This window comes from Nanorana parkeri, unplaced genomic scaffold, assembly GCF_000935625.1.
Source record: "Nanorana parkeri isolate BGI_ZX_2015 unplaced genomic scaffold, ASM93562v1 scaffold183, whole genome shotgun sequence".
NCBI lineage: Eukaryota > Metazoa > Chordata > Amphibia > Anura > Dicroglossidae > Nanorana > Nanorana parkeri.
In genome coordinates this window covers 837,307-856,773 of record NW_017306451.1, presented here as the reverse complement: position 1 = coordinate 856,773, position 19,467 = coordinate 837,307, and the positions used below count along the sequence as shown (strand labels likewise).

General features: G+C 43.3%; 1 protein-coding gene across 3 annotated transcripts in view; it reads left to right on the top strand.

Moving 5' to 3' along the window:
- LOC108785917 (A-kinase anchor protein 2-like) overlaps positions 1–19,467 on the top strand; it is a 56,388-nt gene that overhangs the window by 9,791 nt on the left and 27,130 nt on the right. Inside the window, exon 1 of one of the 3 annotated variants that reach the window (XM_018555108.1) lies at positions 15,290–15,541. The exons of the other annotated variants lie outside the window; for them this stretch is intronic. The gene's annotated coding sequence lies outside the window, so the exon portion shown is untranslated. Of the gene's footprint in view, positions 1–15,289; positions 15,542–19,467 lie in introns of those variants that run through there. 3 annotated transcript variants of the gene reach the window in all.

Sequence of the window (19,467 nt, the reverse complement as noted above, 5' to 3'; positions counted from 1 at the left end):
GTACCACTGTTCAAAGCCCATTTCGTGTGCACCTTACTGTATAACTGGTAACAAATTGTTGAGTGCGTTTGTCGTTTGTTTTGCTTTACTGTATACCTTGTCTATTAACAGGTCACTGTTTTCTTTTGTTGTATTCCATCTTTTCATTTTTACTACTCTTGTGTCAGGAGGTTTTCTAACAATGGGTAATGGGTAATGGGCATATGTCATTCCCCAGGCGGGGGACGATGGAAGACACATTAGCATTCAGCTTTTCAAGCCTGCCATAATTGCATTTGTGTGCACATTTCCTGATGGCCTGGATTTTTGTTAAAGAAAATTGATTTAGTGTATTAAGAGACAACTCATAGAAATCTTTTCAGTAATCATATGCTTTTTGGATGTCTTTTGCCCTAGTTTGTTGTTCTTTGTTTTTCTTGGTTGGAAAAATAAAGCCTGGGGGGGTCAAGATTTAGAAAGATTTTGTATCTTTTGTCAAAAGCCATAAAGCATCAAGTTAATTTTACTTAAACTTCCTTTAAAAGCAAAAGCACAGTAACCACAGAAATTAAGTTTATTTTTTACTCATAGTCTCAAGATTTATCATGAGCTAGTAGGGAATTTCCACTGCAGAAAAGAAGTTGACACTAACAGAGTTATTTACAAAGGGTGAAGAGTTTGGAGAAGGCAGGAGAAGTGAACAATCTAGAACAACATAGCTGAACTGGAAAGTGAGCTGAATTGGAGAATTTTTCCAGTTCAGCTATGTTGTCCTAGATTGTTCTCTTCTCCTGCCTTCTCCAAACTCTTCACCCTTTTGTGAATAACCTTCCGTTCATGGATCCCCTCCTGATCAGCCCATGTGAAAGGGGCCTTAGGCCTCATTCACATGGGTTGCAGTCTCCTCTGAAAATCTGGATCGCTTTTCAGATGTCAGTGGACCTACAATGGATGCCCAGAGTTCATAATGCGATACCGCTGTCTCCTGAATGCAGGGTTTTTTTTTTTTTATTGCAGTGTTAATTTTCTATTGCAATTGCCACATTTGAAAAGCGGCCCACCTGCCAAATGCGACACGCTGCATATTTTTGCTGCGTCATGACGCAAAGCATTGCAGCCACAGCAATGTATACAGCACTGTTTTGCCACAGTGCTTCCATTGCAGCGTGTAGCTGGGGGGGGCAGTAAAACCGCAAATCATGCGCACAGTTTTACTGCCCCTTGTCACCCATGTGAACTAGGTTTTAAGATACTGAAACATTGATTGGCCAGGAAGCTGGTTCTATGCTGTTTGGCCGACTCAATGCTGATTTCCTGGCCAATCAGAAAGCCAGGTGGCGAGTAATGACTAGGCAGGCTAACATTTGTTTGGGGTTTCGATATATAGCAACATGTTGGATTGAAGCCAGTTTTAAAGCTGGCACTGTAGCAGATTACTTTAACCTTCACTTCATTCGCCCACCATGTGTTTGCTACCAGAAGTAAAAGGAAGCTTCAAGTTGATCTTCATTGGAGCTTACACAAGACTGATTACTCCCTCCCCACAGCCATGTGACATGCTGGTCAAGGCTGTCCCTATAATTTTTGCCACCTGAGGCTTGCATTCCGAGAAGGAGGATCTGGCAGCGTGCTGTCCCCAATTTGTCGGTCTTGGGGGGTGGTGATTTGCTCTTCCTGATTTGTTGTTCGGAAGTGTGTGGGGGGCGGGGGCACTAGCCAGGGCGTCCTACTAAGCAACTGGCAACTGGTGATGTCAGTGAGCTGGGCAGAAAGCCGCAGATCGTGTCACAGATTGTTAAGAGCTCTTACCGCAATGCACCTGGGCGCCAAGGTGTGAATGGCCCCTTCAGAGGAAGACATATGGGTTTTCCTTGCTGACCTACTTGTGATGATGCTAGTTACCTGGCTGTTCCTGGCTTCAATACTCTCAGAATAAATTTTAAGCATGTAAGGGTAATATGAAACATGGTCACATTTCTTGAGGTGTGCTGGTAACCTTTCTCTGTTGGATCTATTGTGGTGCCACCTACAAGGTGCTTCAGCACCTATCAAGAGGTGCTTTGATTTATATGGTGTGCGATCGGGATATCCCTTTGATCCTGTTTGTAGCTCCAAAGGCACAGCCACGCCATTCATTCACAGATCCATTCATAGGGTCTGTGAACTGAAATACTGCCAATGCAGCCAAAGGACTCAATGAAACAAGTGTGATGATCCATTGATTACTTCCTCCAGCCACATCACCAAAGGTTTGTACCTCCTTACCATCTTGGGGCTGCCGGAAACAGACTGCAGGAGCCTGTGCATTGTACTCACTACGGCTGTAGTGCTTTTCAGGCTCCAATGCAAAAAGTTATATAAAGTTAATAAATGCACATTTTTTTTCTTTCATCAATGTATGTGCATGTATTATTTTCCCCAAAGATGGATTAGGTCTTTAAGCTATTGTATCGGCATAACAATAACAGCCAAGCACCTAACATTTTCAGAGCAGCAATGGCCAGCTACATAATGCCCTCAGTACAGACTTCTTTTTAAACAGGACAAGTTTGAGGAATGAGCATGATTGCGTGCATCCCAAAGAAAATCTGTCTGACATGCATGCCCTGTGGTATTTACACATGTAACCTTTTACTATGCATTACATAACTGCAAAGAAAAGGATGTTTTAAAAATAAACATGCTAAAAAGTAGTAGTGATACTGTGTTCTGAAAGAAGCTGTAGTCACTATTTTCATTTGTAAAATGAAAACGACCGTCACAAAAAGTTCACAAATAGCTCTTGTCCAGGTTGTCAGTGTTAGGTAATTATAATGAGACACAGGCATCTGCTAAGGTGTCCTTGAGACTAAGCACTGATTATAAATAGCATGGACAATTCACTGATGCTAAACTGTCCTGACAGCAAGGTAAACACATATTATTCAGTTACAGTTCACTAAAATCTACAATCTCTTTCTTATTATAAAATAAACTGATATTATAATGATACCTTAAAGGAGTTGTAAAGTCCCAGCATATACTCTCCTGTTATGACATCAGCATTATATAAGGAATACATACTAGTCTAGACTTGTTTTTCAGAACTCAATCAAAGCTTACTTGAAAAAAATCCCTTTTATGTAGTGAGTGTTGCCTTCTGTCTGTTCATCACTTTCACCAACATTCTGGACTCCCAGTGTGCTTTGTGTCTCTTTCCCTGCTGCTGGATGTGATACAATCGCCATTGACCAAGACTACACATCCCATCATGCATTGCTTTCAGCAAGCAATTATAATGTTACATTGTTCAGTCGTTGAGTTGTAGTTCAGAAGGCAGGCTCTATGAGAGCTGTAACACAAAGAAGTGCATATTCACAGGGCTGACTGAAATTGTGTCAGTGAATTGAGGAAGTACATCCCATGGACATCTTCAATAAGTAAGGTATATGGTTAATTAGGAGTGGGATAGAACTTATGCAATTTCAATATAGAAATGCACATTTATTTTTAGTTTTTGACCTTAGATAACCTTTAATATAGTCTTCTTCATGTTTTAAAGCAGTGGTTCTCAACCGGTGTAACCTCAGGACCCACATTTGTCCTTGGATCATTAAATCACGACCCAAGTTGCACTGTAATGGAACGCACGGCATTGCGTGAAAGAGCATTCTGATGCGGGCAATGGAACTGTGGGAGGGTGGTGCGTTTGGGGTGCCATTCAAATGAATGGCAACACACTTCCGCAATCAGAATGCGCGGTAGATGCGATTGCGTGGTATAATGCGATTAGTGCACTGTACTACTGTGAATGGGCCCTCAAAAACAAACGCTGACAGACACAATCTCACACACGTTCGAAAAAATATAAAATTTTTTTTTTTTTAGATCCCCCCAGTCTCTCTGTGTTCTGAGAACTGGAGTGGATCCTCAGCCTGGGGTCCAGTGTGGGCTTATGTGCTGTGACGGAGCTCCATCCATATGTGTATTGCTTGCACAACTCCCTTGCATGCCCTCTAGAGGCGACAGGAGCCAGAATGTGACGTCACTCCGGTCCAGGCAACTCTATAGGACATGTGAGGGAGCTGTAAGCAATGCATATATGGATGGCGCTCCCTCGTGGCCATAGCCCCAGCCCACCTCAAGCTGACACTCTGCACCGGGCAGCATATTTTGAATGGCTGCTTGGCCTGAGAACTGACAGGGAGCTGTCCACCATTATCCGCATGTACGCACAAATCCAGTAGTTCCCTACAGCTATGGGCAGATGACCAGCCCTGGTCACAATCTGTCTGTGTCTGGTGGCACTCATCTGTCCCTAACTGCAGGCAATAGCTCCATATGCAAGTACATCCGAACACTGATGTATGTTGTCATATAGTGACCATTTTGAGCAGGGGTGGGCAAACTCTGACCCTCCAGCTGTATAAAAAGAAAATTTGTAGTTTCACCAAAGATGGAGGGCCAGAGTTTGCCCACCCCTGATCTTGAGTATTCAAAGCATTAGCGTTAACCGACCACAGTCTTGCTTGTATTGGCAAAGGAGGGAGGTTTCCAGCCATTTACAGCAACAGTGCTTCATTTAGTGTGCTAAGTAATAGTGATGTACGAGTAATGACAGAAATACTCTGTCAGGACCAGCAATATTCTGTGCTTTGTAAGACACGATTAAAGACACAAAGACGGGAAAATGCAAGCGGTTATCTTTCACAATCACTCCCATTGTGAATGCATTGTGAATGCAAACTCCTGATCAGTTTCTACGTAAAAACCTTTCTTCCCTTTGCTCCAGACTTCATAGTACAGCTCCAAGACTTCAATATATACTATTGGCATAATTTCCCAGTAAGCTGGGGACCATGTGTGTGTAAAACCTTTGTCTGCCCTGCATGGCCTCATATGGACTACAACCAGCAAATAAGGATAGTGAAAAGAACTGAAAACAAGGGCAAGTGATCATCAAAGAGAAGCAGCCAGCATGTACAATACCAGCATCAAAATAAAATGACACCCTTGTAGCTGGAGGTATGTGGGCTGAGTTTCAGTTACATAGGGTTAGGGGCAGTCTAAAGTTAGTCTTAGGCAATTTACCAGTTTACACTTTCCAGGCCAGGAAAAGTTTTATAACAAAGATAACTAATATAAATTAAAACAATGGGAGGTGGATAGCTTATGCAAGCCCACACTGCTTTGAGGATGCATTGTTGTCCTCTTAAACGTATCTAGTCAATGTTAGGAGTGAACCCCTCTAAACCTCTTTCTTCTGGCTTTACTGGTTACCCGGAGCTCAGAGTGTCCCGCTCAGCTCCCTAGCAACTGATGACATCAGTGAGCTGGGAAAGAACACACGGAGAGCAACTGGCAGCATGGCCACTTGTCCCACCGCAAAGCACCTCCCCTCAGCACTATCATGATCACTCCCCCCGCATTATGAGCAGCACCCCTGCTGCCACACAATGACCACCTACACCTCCGCACCCTCTGCTGCCTCAGGCAGCATAAAGAGTAGGGATGGCCCTGTTTTTGTACATCTATTCCCTTGATCACATTTCAGCTGCTGTACCAGCCTACATGGTCTTTTTGTTTACTTATGTTTATTGTTTGTAAAACTAATACAAATTTGGGGAAAGAAAACATTTAACAAAACACAAAATACATGGAGAAGTTGAATTTTTTTCCCCAGTATGTGACCTCTTCTCCTCCTTCTTAGTATGTCAATGCAAAAAAAACAACCCATTGTCTCTCATGACACAATGCAAGCTTCCAGCTGCTTTCTATGTGCAAACTGTTCTGTCAATTAGCATGATGTAGTACAAGGGGTGGGCACCGACATGCTCGGCTGGGAAAAAATACCTTCTTTTTGTAGAAATGTGTTTATACATTGGGGGGATTTAACAAAACAGTAGCAGACAGAATCTGAAGCAGCTGTACATGGAAACCAATCAGCTTCTCTCTTTTCAAAGCCTAACTGGACAAACGGAATGTAGAAGCAGATTGGTTACTATGGGCAACTGCTCCCGATTCTGTCTGCCCCAGTTTTGATACATCCCCCCAATGAATAAACACTTTTCTACAAAAAGAAGGTATTTTTTCCCAGCCGAGCATGTCGGTGCCCACCCGTTGTACTACATCATGCTAATTGACAGAACAGCTTGCACATGGAAAGCAGCTGGAAGCTTGCATTGTGTCATGGGAGGCAATGGGTTGTTTTTTTTTGCATTGACATACTAAGGCTGGGCACACACCTTACAACTATCGCAAGACTTTTGTCTTGCGATGGTTGTAAGGTACTTAAAAAAACGTACGATCTGCCTATGTTGCATAGGCAGATCGTACTTGCGATGATCGCAAGCCACGCCCCGAGGGGCGGGCTTCCGATGACCGCAATGCCGAACGGGCAGTGTGCGCTTGCGCACACCGGCCCGTGCGGCTGTTATCGTACGGACATGCCACAAACCCGCCGAACATCGTACGATGCTCGGCGGGTTTTCAAACATGTCCGTAAGTTTAAAGTCGTGCGACCTTACAGTAGTAGAGGTCGCACGGCTTCCACACACCTTACGTACATCGTACGATCGCGGGATTTCCCGCGATTATCGTACGATAATCGTAAGGTGTGTGGGCACCCTTAGAAGGAGAAGAGGTCACATGCTGGGAAAAAAGTTCAACTTCTCCATGTATTTCCTGGCAGGTGGAGGTATAAGAACACCATAAATAGGTTTCTTTTATTTAGAGGATTCTTATGAGTTACTGCTCATTTTGCCTATGGGATGATGAATTAAGTGATAGACTTACCTTATTCCTCTGCAGTCGGCACTCTCTTCCATTGCTCTGGAATGTGAGCAGGCCCTTAGCGCCCTCCTATACAATGTACGACGGCTGCTCCTTAAGATAAGTATATCACCTTATTCATCATCCCCTAGGAAAAATGTGTATTTAACCCTTGTAATTGGTAGGGGCACCCATTGCAAGGGTAAAGGTTTTTTTTTCATGGTGTCTATTTTTATAAAGAATGCTATATAACCCTATTGAATTGGGGCTCCAGACATATTTCTGTCTGTATCCCTGCTGTGGAAGTCTGTTTCTCTCCCTGTTGTATCAATGGACTTGAAATTCAGACTCTGACAGTGGTAAAGAACCTGCCCTGAGGGTCTAATCTTACCCAAAATAAAAAAAAATAAAAAAAATTAATGGAGTTTTAAACCATGGGAAATGGGAAGGCTTTATCAAGCAAGGCACCAACAGATTCAGGCAACTATTTATCTGCCTCCATTATAAAAAAAGGTGTGTGTGTATGACTTTTAGTTAGCACTACATTTATCTTAATAGTTTCATCAGTTTTTACTGAATGCTGAATTTCATACAGAGTGCTAAACACACAATTGTGGCATATATGGGAGCGGTCTGCTTGCCAAGGATTTGTCAGGCCAATCCTGAGATTTACAAAGCCCTGCCAGACAGCAGCTAAATACACACTTGTAATATATATGGGAGCTACATGCCAAAGGCCTTGTCATTTTGTCTGGCCAGTGCTGAGATTTACAAAGCCCTGCCAGATAGCACAGCCAGGGTGGTGATCTCACTTTTCTCTACTGCAGTAAACCTGCATACCCCCAGCCTGTGATTGGACAGTAAAGAAGCAGCAACAGCAGATTTATCTCCTTTCTTCTCATATCTTCCTAGTAAATACTTTTTTTTGTATTTAGATTTGCCTAGAGTTCAGCTTAAGAACAGACTTTTATAAGAAGTTACTGAGAGCTAGTTTTGCATGCCTTCATTTTGGCTGGTAACCCCCACACACTGTATCCAATTAGAGGCACATGCACTGTACATATGCCTCATGTCTAAGCGGTTAACCTATTTCAAAGTGTCTTTCATGCAAACTACTAATAAAACACGTCTGTGTCTCCAAATACCAGCAATTCTCTCCTTGTTAGAGTAAAGGTGCCCATACACCTTACGATTATCGTACGATAATCGTATGCGATCGACTTTTCGTACGACAATCGTAACGTGTGAATAGAGTGCCCGACCGATAGTACTGTACAATCGTACGACTTTTGACGGTCAAGCATGTTTGAAAACTTTGGTTGATCGTACGGTGTTCGCATGGTTGGTGGCGTTTCCGTCCGTCAAAAGTCGTACGATTAACACTGCGCAGGCGCAAACGAAAATAATTGCGGTCAATTACCGCAAGTCGTCCAGGTGTTTTTTTCTAACTACCGCTGATTGAACCTTGCGATAATCGGGGCAGGATGGGGCCGTCGTACGAAAATCATACGACTGTTCGATCATCGGACGAAAAGTTTCGTCCGATAATCGTAAGGTGTATGGGCACCTTAATACTGGCATTGCTTGTTTTTAGATACAATGTTTATAACTATGCTTAAGGCCCCTTTCACGGGGGAGCCTTCAATTCCGATCAGCAGGGAATCCATGCATTTCATCTTGTGACATCTTAGTCTGTCCAGTATTTCACTCCATCTTGAGATGGAGGAAAAAAATTAATGGACATGTGTCTGTTTACCTCAGATTACCCCTGATCCGGCATAATCGGGTCCAATGAAACATAACTCTAATCTGTTTGTTTTTCCAGACCTGGCTGGAGTCAGGGGTAACCAGATGTAAACGGACGCTCGTCCGTTTAGACCCGGCTGCCCATAGACTAACATTGGGCTTCCTGTCAGGCCCGCCTGAAAAGGACGACCTGATCGGAATGCCTGTGTGAGAGGCCTCACACAAATGTAAAAGGAAATGCTTTTAGCATCAAAATAAAACTATCCGATGGCGAAAATGTCTGTAATATCAATGGTAGAAATTAAATAGATGTGCTGGCATATCAGATATCAGGCAGTCCTGACAAATCTTATTGTATTCTGGAATGCCTGCCTCCAAATAAACATAGGTGTGTTTGCATTGCAAAAGCTACATTGTATGGCATTGTAGGAGATGTTGGCAGAGAGGCAGTGTTAGCAATACTAATACAAGTTATTGTAAGGGGGAAAAAAATAAAAATTTATAATTATATTGTGATAGTTTGGGGAATATAGCACAAGGGTAAGCACTAAGTGACCACTCTTGAAGCCGATTTTAACATACAAGGACAATCTTTATTCATCAAAAAGGTCAACAGTCTATGATAAACGAAAAAGAACAGTTCATTGGACTTACATCACAACAATATGGTTTGGGTCCCACTGACATCTGGCTGTCCCACACACTCCCAGTGTGATAGACCCAGAATTTTCCCTGGAAATACAGTCCTCAGCAGCTTTCCTCAGCTCAAGGCCTGTTAGTATTCACCCCTCGTGGGTCACAGTCTCTCTCTGTCTCCCCGGCAGGTATCTCAGGATCACCAAACCTGGTTCTGTGTTGACATTGTCCACTCATCTTTGGCGCCCCCTGTGGGTTCCAAGGAACTCTCCCATGAGTTTGCTATGGACAACTGCACGCACATTAGCCTCATGGCTTACATTGGCGGGTTTGGTCTCCTGCCCAACAGTACCTTCATGGGTACCCCAGAGCACAGGGCATGTTGCAGACTTATGTTCCAGTTGACCACATCCAAAACATGGTGAAGGTTGTGGTGGACCCCACATCTCAGGGCATGACGCCATGCTATGCCCCCACAGACCACACACTGTGCAAGGTGCAGGGCGATTTTCACCCAAAAGATTTCTCTGTATCTCTTTCCAGGCACGCTGAAGCTTACTCCGATTCCGCCGGGCTTCGCCGTCACTCAGGTTTCTCTCTCCTGATAACACTTTCTCTCCGGTTGCTACGGGAGATGGCACTCTCCCTCTGGTCTCTTGCAGTCTCTCCGGGCCATGCTGGATCCTCTCTCCAGGCACCTTTGCTTGGCTCCACTCCTCTGCAGGCGACCTCCATTGCATGCGGTCAGCAACCCTGCGTTCACTGGCGTTGCTACAGACCACCGCACACCTGCTGGACCTCTGTTCAGCTTCCACAGGTGTTGACCACCAGGCTCTTCCGACCACTGTAGAAGCTGGGGGTCAATGCGGCCAAATGTTGCTTGTACCAGTCCACAACAGATTCAAAAACTGGCACGTTTTGCCATCACTGGTGCAGCTTCCACATACGGCGTTATACCTTCCAACCACCATGCTTCTGCAAGCATCTTTGCGTAACGGTCATTTCTTTTTGATCGCCCCATACTGGCAGATAATCGATTGATGCAATCCACAGCAACTGTGCACCCTGCAGTCAACAGAAAAAATATAGCACTGTCTCTTTAAGGACTTTTCCTTGTCCTGCAGGCCTTGGCTCACCTGCTTCACACAGCATGTAATCTTTGCTTTCTCACTCGCAGTAAAGGTGCCCACACACCTTGCGATAATCGTACGATAATCGCAGGAAATCCAGCGATCGTACGATTATCGCAAGGTGTGTGGAAGGCGTGCGACCGCTGCTACTGTCAGGTCGCATGACTTTTATCTTAGGAACAGGTTCGAAAACCCGCCAAGAATCGTACGATTTTCGGCGGGTGTGTAGCATGTTCGTAAGATAAAAGGCCGGACAGGCCGGTGCGCGCAAGCGCACACTGCCCGTTCAGCATTGCGGTCATCGGAAGCCCGCCCCTCAGTGGGGCGGGCTTGCGATCATCGCAAGTACGATCTGCCTGTCCAAGATAGGCAGATCGTATGTTTTTTTAATTACCGTACAACCATCGCAAGACAAAAGTCTTGCGATGGTTGTAAGGTGTGTGTCCAGCATAACACAGTTCACAAGAACTTCTTTCAGAGACTCCAGTCTCTACACACTCTGTACCTTTAGGTCAGGTCTTTGCAATCAGAATGGCCTCTGCGACAGATAGCGCTGGTTGCCTGCATTCTCCACCAATTGCAATAGTTTGGGGAATATAGCACAAGGGTAAGCGCTAAGTGACCACTCCTGAAGCCGACTTTAACATAAAAGGACAGTCTTTATTCATCAAAAAGGTCAACAGTACATGATAAACGAAAAAGAACAGTTCATTGGACTTACATTACAACAATATGGTTTGGGTCTCACTGACATCTGGCTGTCCCACACACTCCCAGTGTGATAGTCCCAGGATTTTCCCTGGAAATACAGTCCTCGGCAGCTTTCCTCACCTCAAGGCCTGTTAGTATTCACCCCTTGTGGGTCACCGTCCTGTCTCTGTCTACCCGACAGGTATCACAGGGTCACCAAACCTCTGGACCTCTCCAACCTTCCTGGATGTGTCCTTTGTGCTCACGCATGCAGTCTGCCTGTCATCGTGTGCCTCTTACACATCCACATCTCTCTTCTGAGCACTGGGCTTGCTTCCTAATAAGGCTGCTCTCAGCCATCTGATCAGCCCAACCTGGCCATTGGCAACACCTGGCCCCAGGACTGGAGATCCCATCCCACCATAGTCCGGAAAACCTGGAAGGAATTGAACAGCCAGTTCCTCCACTCCTAAGGTATTAACATTGTGGAACCTCTAGAAAGAGTTAATTTTTCCTTATTTTGATGTCAAATGAGTACAATGATTTTCTATGGAGTTCTGTAATGCGTCACATGCACTTTTTACAGTGATTGGACCTTGATTAATGCTCGTAGTGATTGCACTGAGAGCGCCATGTATTTCCAAATCGTAGAAGATGGAAATCACCGGCACTCAGTGAGAAGCATTAGATTCTTTTGTTTATTTATTGAAGAAACATGTTACAGGCGTCATTTAGCCAGCGTTTCAGGGCCACGCAGAGTCCCTTCTTCAGAGTGACATAGTGATGTCACTATGTCACTCTGAAGAAGGGACCCTGCGTAGCCCCGAAACAGTGACTAAATGACGCCTGTGACATGTATCTTCAATAAATAAGCAAAAGAGTCTAATGCTTCTGACTGAGTGCCGGTGATCGCCATCTTCTATGATTTCCTATGGGGTCGCTGACTCTTAATTGGTAAAGCTACTTGTTGCTCTGGTGTTCAGCTATCGAGATTCAGCAAGGTTTTGTCACTGTGGCAAAATCGCCTGCGACAATCATTCCTAATCATTTCTATGGAAAATAATGCTCTTAATGAATTTCAGTAGGAAATCACCAGCTGCAGTCCCTTGCATCAGCGATTTGTAGCAGCGATTAATCTTGGCTACAAAATAGTCTGACCTCTACTTTATTCCTCTTTACTAATTACAGTGTATGATATAAAGTACTGCAGTGCATCTTAGCCTAAGCTCACACTCGTTCTCCGGCATAATTGTTCATTTTATGTGCGTTATGGTAGCGCGTTTATGCACGTCTTTGATGGGTTTTCATGTTTATTGCATTTTTTTCTTTTTGCCAATGACAATCAATATCTGCAGTAACATCATTAGACATTGTCTTTCTTTGAGGAGACTTTAAGTTCTCACTCACACCTGTGATGTGACATTGCAGAGGTGCTGCAGGGTGCGCTTGTAATGTGTTGTGGTTGGGCAGTCTATTCATTTGAACGGGCTGCCTACCGCACCTAAATCACACTGAAAGAAGTGCAAGCACCTTTTTTTAATTGCCTTACACCATATTGCATGGTAATAGGTTACTATGTGATGTGGTGCAATACAATGCACATGCAATGGCTAGGTGCGTTGGGGTCCCATTAGGAAATAATGACACCACAGCACACCTAACATTGTAACATGCAATGCAGGATCGCTCCTGCATCACAAAGATATGAATAGAGCCTAAGCACAAAAACACAAAAAACTTGCATGTACATGTATATTTTTCATGCACTCCTGTTGAAGTCTATGGGGTCAAATACGCACTGTGTAGCACCAAAAGAAGCACCAACACCTTTCCAAAAATCATACTGCACCATGTTGCATTGATGTGAATAGGCACAATTCTATTTCTATTGTTGTATGGTGCATCATGACAGCAAACAAAAATTGCACTAGTGTAAATGGGACCTTAGGCTTATAATGTTATGTATGCTGACTGTATAGGTGGCATGAGGCTTGTGCTCCTTAGTCCTGCTGAGCCACTCGGAGGCTTTGTGTGCTGGATATTAAATACGGACACAGGATCAGTTTAGGTGAACCCCAACTTCAACACCCATAGGATCAGTATTCCATGGCATTTTTAACATGTGGTATCAAAAATTAAAGCCAGTGGCAGCTTTTGTGTTTTGGATCAATACGTTCAGTACAAAATATTTTCCCAGGCTTTAAAGAGTGCACAGAAGGTCAGGGTGGAATTTGCATGAAGCATTCAATGCCATTTATGAGCGGTGTGTAACAATCTAAGGCCTACAGGGAATTGTGGTACTGCCATCTACAATGATGTCATCCTAAATGGCTTAACAGCAATTTAATCCTTTTTTTGACGAACTGGATGGCTAATGACAAGACCCCTGTAATAAACTTGTACATATACTGTATACACACATGCGCACACACATTACTAAATTGTGTGTTTACCATATTTTGTTGTGAATATCTAGGTATTCAGAATATATTATCACACTTGACAACATAATTAAATAATTTTTTTGCAACTTTGATACTGAACCATAAGCCATACCTCCCAACTTTGGTAAAGAAGGGCACATTATAGTACAAAGTATGTAAGCGTAGGACACACGTTTGCCACGTGGCAAAACATGACTGTTTAAACCAACAAGTAATATTTTTCCCCACTACTTCTTCCATATAACAGATGCAGTCATTTAGAGGTTGGATGGTGGTTTAAAGTAGTAAAACACTTTTGATAGTATAATAGTACATTTTTCATACATCATCATCAAAAAGAGGGGCAACCAAGGGGTTCCAAAAGAGAGACAGTCCCTCCAAATAGGGACAGTTGGATGCTATGCCTAAAGCTGATCATACATCCACCCTGTGGGTCAAACAAGGAAAAAATGCTTAATTCCCCCATCCATACAAAAAGCTTGGTTGGGGGAATCTCCTGTGCCAAGCTATTGTCAGTATACCCAAACAGTGACTGCAGATAATTGCAGTCAATTTGTAGTCAGAAATTTCAACAAATTTTAAAAAATCAACTTTTGAGTGTTACTCGCAGGACCATACAAGTTTAGACGAGTCAGCAGGACTCACCCCAAATCTATGGGGTGAGTCCTGCTATCTTAAGCTGGCGATGTATGGCCAGCTTAAGACTCTGGCCAGTTTTCTAAAGTAGTACTCTTCAAATGCTTAATCCGATTCTGGGATTTTATTTTAATTTTAATGAATCTGCAAATTAAAGCAAACTTTTAGGCCCCTTTCACACGAGCAGTCGATCTGGGTCTGCCTGTCAGTTTTTCAGGCAAATCCAGGCAGCTGGGTCTAAATAGATGAGTGTTGATTTAGGCCCCATTCACACTAAGCGACTTACCTTTTGCAGCGGATCCGCGCGGCCGGGATAGCGCGACTTTCGGGGCGACGTTCCAGTGACGGTAGCGCGACCTTCACCGTCGGGCTCCATTAAAAAATACAAAAATCGCGCAAAATCCGCCGAAAACGACGGGCGACATGGAGCTAAGACAGCTCCATTGAATAGCATTGGCCGGCAACTTCTTGCGATATCGCGCTGCAAAAATGCGCAAAATCGTGCGATAAATCGCTTAGTGGGAATGGGGCCTTACACACGGTAACCCCAGACTTCGGCCAGGTCCAGAAAAACAAATTGAACAGTGTTCCATTTAGATGGACCTGATTGTGCCAGATTGGGGATAATCTGATGTAAACAGACACATGACCATTTGCATCTGATTCCACATAGATCCAACATGGGGTCTGGTCATCTCAGTTTTTTCATCCATCGCAAGATGGAGCAAAAAACTGGACGGACACGGATATCACAGCGGTGACGTCCAATCTGTACTGCTCCAATCAGGAAGGGGATCCATAAACGGTTCTCCCCCTGATCAGCTTGTGTAAAAGGGGCCTTAAACTCCCTGCATAGCGCAGATGAGTACCCACCTGATCACCTCCTGGAAGCAGGTAAATCATCAGATTTTTTATTTTTTTAACCTCTCTATCAAGGACAAATAATCTCTATTAAAATTACAAACCCGTTTTGTTACATGTAGTCTTTGTAATTTTTTTTGCAAATGTATAAATCGCCTGTTTTTTACAATAATCACAAGAAAGCAGCCAAGCAAGCCAAACATATATCCTTCCTAGCTACTTCATCACAATAGAAATTTTTGCTGTACTTCCTCTCCGCCACCCCCTTTTCCTCCATGATGTATATTTCAGGCAGCGCTGTCCTGAGTGACACTCTCAAGTTAACATCTGCTCAAGCTGCCCAGAAATCCCCGTTACTAACTACTGAAGGAGTAAGGTATAAGGCAGACAGACGCTGTCAGAAGTCTTGGACAACAAGCCTGTGTATGTAAAGAAGAGGCCTGGATTTCCTTTCCCTTCCCCGCCCTCACACACACATTTTTTTTTACTAGTGTTAGAAGGGTCTCATTGTACAAACTGACTTGAAGTCAGAGCTGCCCTGTGTGTAATTCCCAGCCCCCATTCCTGTGACATCATTCCTTGCAAGAAAGCAGGGCTGGAATTTTGAGTTAGAAAGAGAGAAGGAAGGATTGGGACAGCTCAGGCACTGGATTCAGGACAAACACTGGGGTAAGCTTTACTTGTGTTTCATTAGGGCAGCTGTCTCTTTTGTGCCAACTTGCTTCTTGCTAGAAAAGGCTGCTCGTAAACTTGTTTCTTAGCCCCGCTGTCTGTAGAGGAGAATGAACCACAGCATGTGTATAGCAATCAAGGATGTGTGTCTTTGTCTATTACCCTCAGCAGTAGTAGAGTGTTGTACCATGTTAGCCATCTGTTAGAGAGAAAGTTTGGAGTGATACAGTTTATTAGTTAGCTTAAGTAATTGACGATGCAAGCTTATGGGATTCCTTAGATCCCTTTGACGAAGGGATCTAATAAATCCAGAAATCTTGCATCTTTAACAACTTCAAAAAAAAAGGATCTAAGGGATCCCAAAAGCTTGCATCTTTAACAGCTTCAATGAAGGGATTTGAGGAATCCCAAAAGCTTGCATCTTTAATAGCTTCAATGAAGGATCTAAGGAATCCTGGAAGCTTAAATCTTTGATAAGTTAACCAATAAAGAGTATCACTTAAACTCCAAACTCTCTGCTCTATTACCCTTAAAAAGAGGCTAATCATTCTGAATGTAAGTAGGGTTTTCCATATTACACACTATAATTAGAGGTCCTTCTCTTTAATTGCCATTGGTACATTACTATCACAAGAGAATCCCTAGCCAATGTAGTGTTTTGACTTTGTAATCTTTGCCATTTTTGATAAGAATACAGTGTATCTGTAATTTTATTGGCTTTTGTTCACTTTTTTTGTAGTACCAACTTCAAACAAAACAGTGTCTAACAAGCTTTCAAGGAAAGGATTTAGCATCAGTATACAGTATTTTCAGTGTCTGTCAGCGTTTTGAAATGAGCACAGCCAGTTTCTGTTTCTTGGCAATGTTCTGATCCGTTTCTAGATACAGAAAGTGAAAATGAGCGTGAGGAGAGATAGTATAGTTATATCCTGTTACTCAGAACAAGCAGCAGTCAGTAGCCCAGGCACTTGTATAAGGAACAGCAGCTGGCCTGTATCTCTGGAGGACACTTAAAAATGAAATGGGACAGCACTGTAAACATTAGAAACTGCCTGAAATTCTAGTAACTGAGAAATGTGAAAAGTTCAAATAGATTTTTGGTATTAATAGGTTTTATATGACTGCAAAAATGTCAGGATTTTATTTGGCTTTCTCCTAGAAGAATGCTTGTTTATCCCCCTCACATTTTTTTGGGACAGTCCCTGTTTTCCTTATTCATCTTGTTTAAATCTTTACATAGACACATACCTTGCAATAAGAGTGTGAAAGATACATTTTATAAAGCTATCTCCCTTCTGTGCAACAAATGGCGCAACTTTCGACAGATTAAAGGAGAACTATGGGGTCAGTGTTTTTCCCTATAGTTCTCCTTAGGGTAACGGGAGGACACAAACTAGCGTCCTCCCATTACCCTAAGCTCAGTATACCGCGAGCTACAGCTCGCGGTATACTGAGACGCCGCAGCCGGAGCGGATCTCGCCGTAGATGATGGGATCCGCCCAACTGCGTGAGTGACAGATGGCTCTGCCTATCTAGAGGCAGAGCCAGCTGTACCCGCCCCCTCCCCCGTCCGTTCCGCCAGTCAGCGCTGGCAGATCGGAGCGGGGAGAGGGGAATCCAGCCCTCCCCCTGTCACGGCAGAGAGCCGTGACAGGATCGAGAGGTGAGCGAACCTGGTATGTGTTCGCTCACCTCCCGATCTACTGAGCCGACCTGTGACAGTCTCATTGTCACAGGTCGGCTAGAACTATGAGGTGAGTGGAAATCACTCATCTCATAGTTCTCCTTTTAATGTAGCTGTTGGTAAGGTATATATGAATCTGTTGTAGAATTTCCCCGGACAGAATTTTGTCTGTAACACCATATTTACATGTACGGCACAATTTACTCCAACTTGGAGGAGTTCATTCATTTGGTAGGAACTTCTAATGCTTGTCATAACGCTAGAAAAGTGTTGCAAATGCCTTTTTTGCAATTGCCCCAACTACTTTATTTAATAACATTAAAAAAAACAGCTAAGATGTACCCTTACTGATTGTAGTCATAGATAATTGCTAATTTGGTTTTTGGCCCTCATTGGAGACATTTCCCATCCCGTTCTGTCCTGACAGGAAGTGAAGGATAATCTCCCCAATAAAGACAATGACATCACTAATGGTACTGGATGACTGTAATGTTGGCCCCTTTATCATAATGTATCATGTTCTCTTGGATCTTCTACATCCTCTTCCTGAACCTGAGAAGACTTTGTGTTCCTGCCATTTTGCAGTTTTATCAGAGACCTATACAAACAGTATGGGGGCTTCCAAAATGACAATTTGCTATAAAAGGAGTCATAGCTCGCTAGTTGCCAGGTGTCCCACTTTCTGCAAAAAGTCCCCCCATTTTGCAAACTATCACATACCCTCCATGTCCCACAAAACATGCAACAATGGTGTTGGGCACAAGATACCATGGCAGACAGCAAGGAAAGCACACTGACCTTTTTTCCTATTGCAGGAAAGTCTCCTACCGATTCGTTCAGGAATGTTGGTAACTGTGTATTCAGTTTTAGAGACCCAGACACACCTCTGCACATTAAATTAACAGTGGTTACGGTCTACTATCTATTTGAAGTATTGTGACATTTTTGCTGCTTTGTCGTTTTAGTAGCTTTATGTAGTAGGTAAGACAAAACTGCACATACTATATGCAAGTCTTCCTTTAGTCTTTTTTTTATATGTGAAACTGAAATCTATGGATGCCAAAACTGTGTAAATTTAAACTCCCAAAGGAGGTTAATATTTCCCTTAATTCATACCAGTCTGGAGATCCTGTTCTGCACGCAGTCTGGCTTTCATAGCTCATTAAAAACCAATTAAGGGTATACTGAACTGGTATGTATTCCCAGGCCAAAAGATGCTAATGGGCCTCTAAGAGCTAGATTGTGCAGGAATTTATAATATATGGAAGCTTCACATAGAACTCAGCAACACACATGGAACTGGATTCATCTGCATCCACTTGATCCAAAACAATGTAACCCTTGAAAGTGCAGGACTTATTTTGTGAGTGTGATTTGAAAATGGAAGCTAACACCAACCTGGTGGCTAGGAAAAGCCAGTTTTTCTGTCTGACTATACTTTATTGTCCAGAGAATCTTTAAGCTTTATATTGCTTACTAAAAATAGAGACTTTTTAATGAATGTCCTGTGACCTACTGAAAGACCCACCCTGCTGATTACATGCACAGATGTCGCCCAAACTCAGGAAGTCATTTTAACCCCTTAAGTTCCACTAGCAGTAGATCTGACCTTGAGAGATGGGCCTCAAAGTAAACCCTTTTTAGAAAGAAGCCCTGAGGCTGTTGTTGTTGGCTTCTCATTCTACACATGCTAGTTGACTGGCTGTCATTTTGACTTTCTGGATTCAATTCAGGAAATTGCTTTCCCAGAAGAAGACTGCACACAAGGACTTTTTACTTTTCATTCATTTTCCTGATTCACATACATGTTACAGGCCAGTGACTCGAAGTATTAAAGCCAGAGGGTTCACAAATAGCCAGGCAACTAGAATTTTTAAAAGGAAGTCAGCATTGGCAGCCTCCATGTTTTTTCTCAGGAAAGGTTTCCTTTATGCCTAATGTTGCCAGGAATCAGAGCATCCCATAGGATATGGAAGTCAGGGGCAAGAGGGAGAGAGTGCCACAGTTCTAAATTTAAGTCTAGGCCTATGCACTGGCTTTGCTTGGGAGTTCCCAGGTGCACATATTTGTTCACATTTAAATAGGTCATAATTTGTTCACAGTTGAAGATATTTTAGGCACCTTGTGGTGATTTGTGATGAGGCTGGGCTTAACGCAAACCTAATTCACCCAAGCTTGCTCAAACCTGTGACTGCCACCCTCTCTTCTTGACCCAGTCTGTTGTGGCAGGCGCACTCCC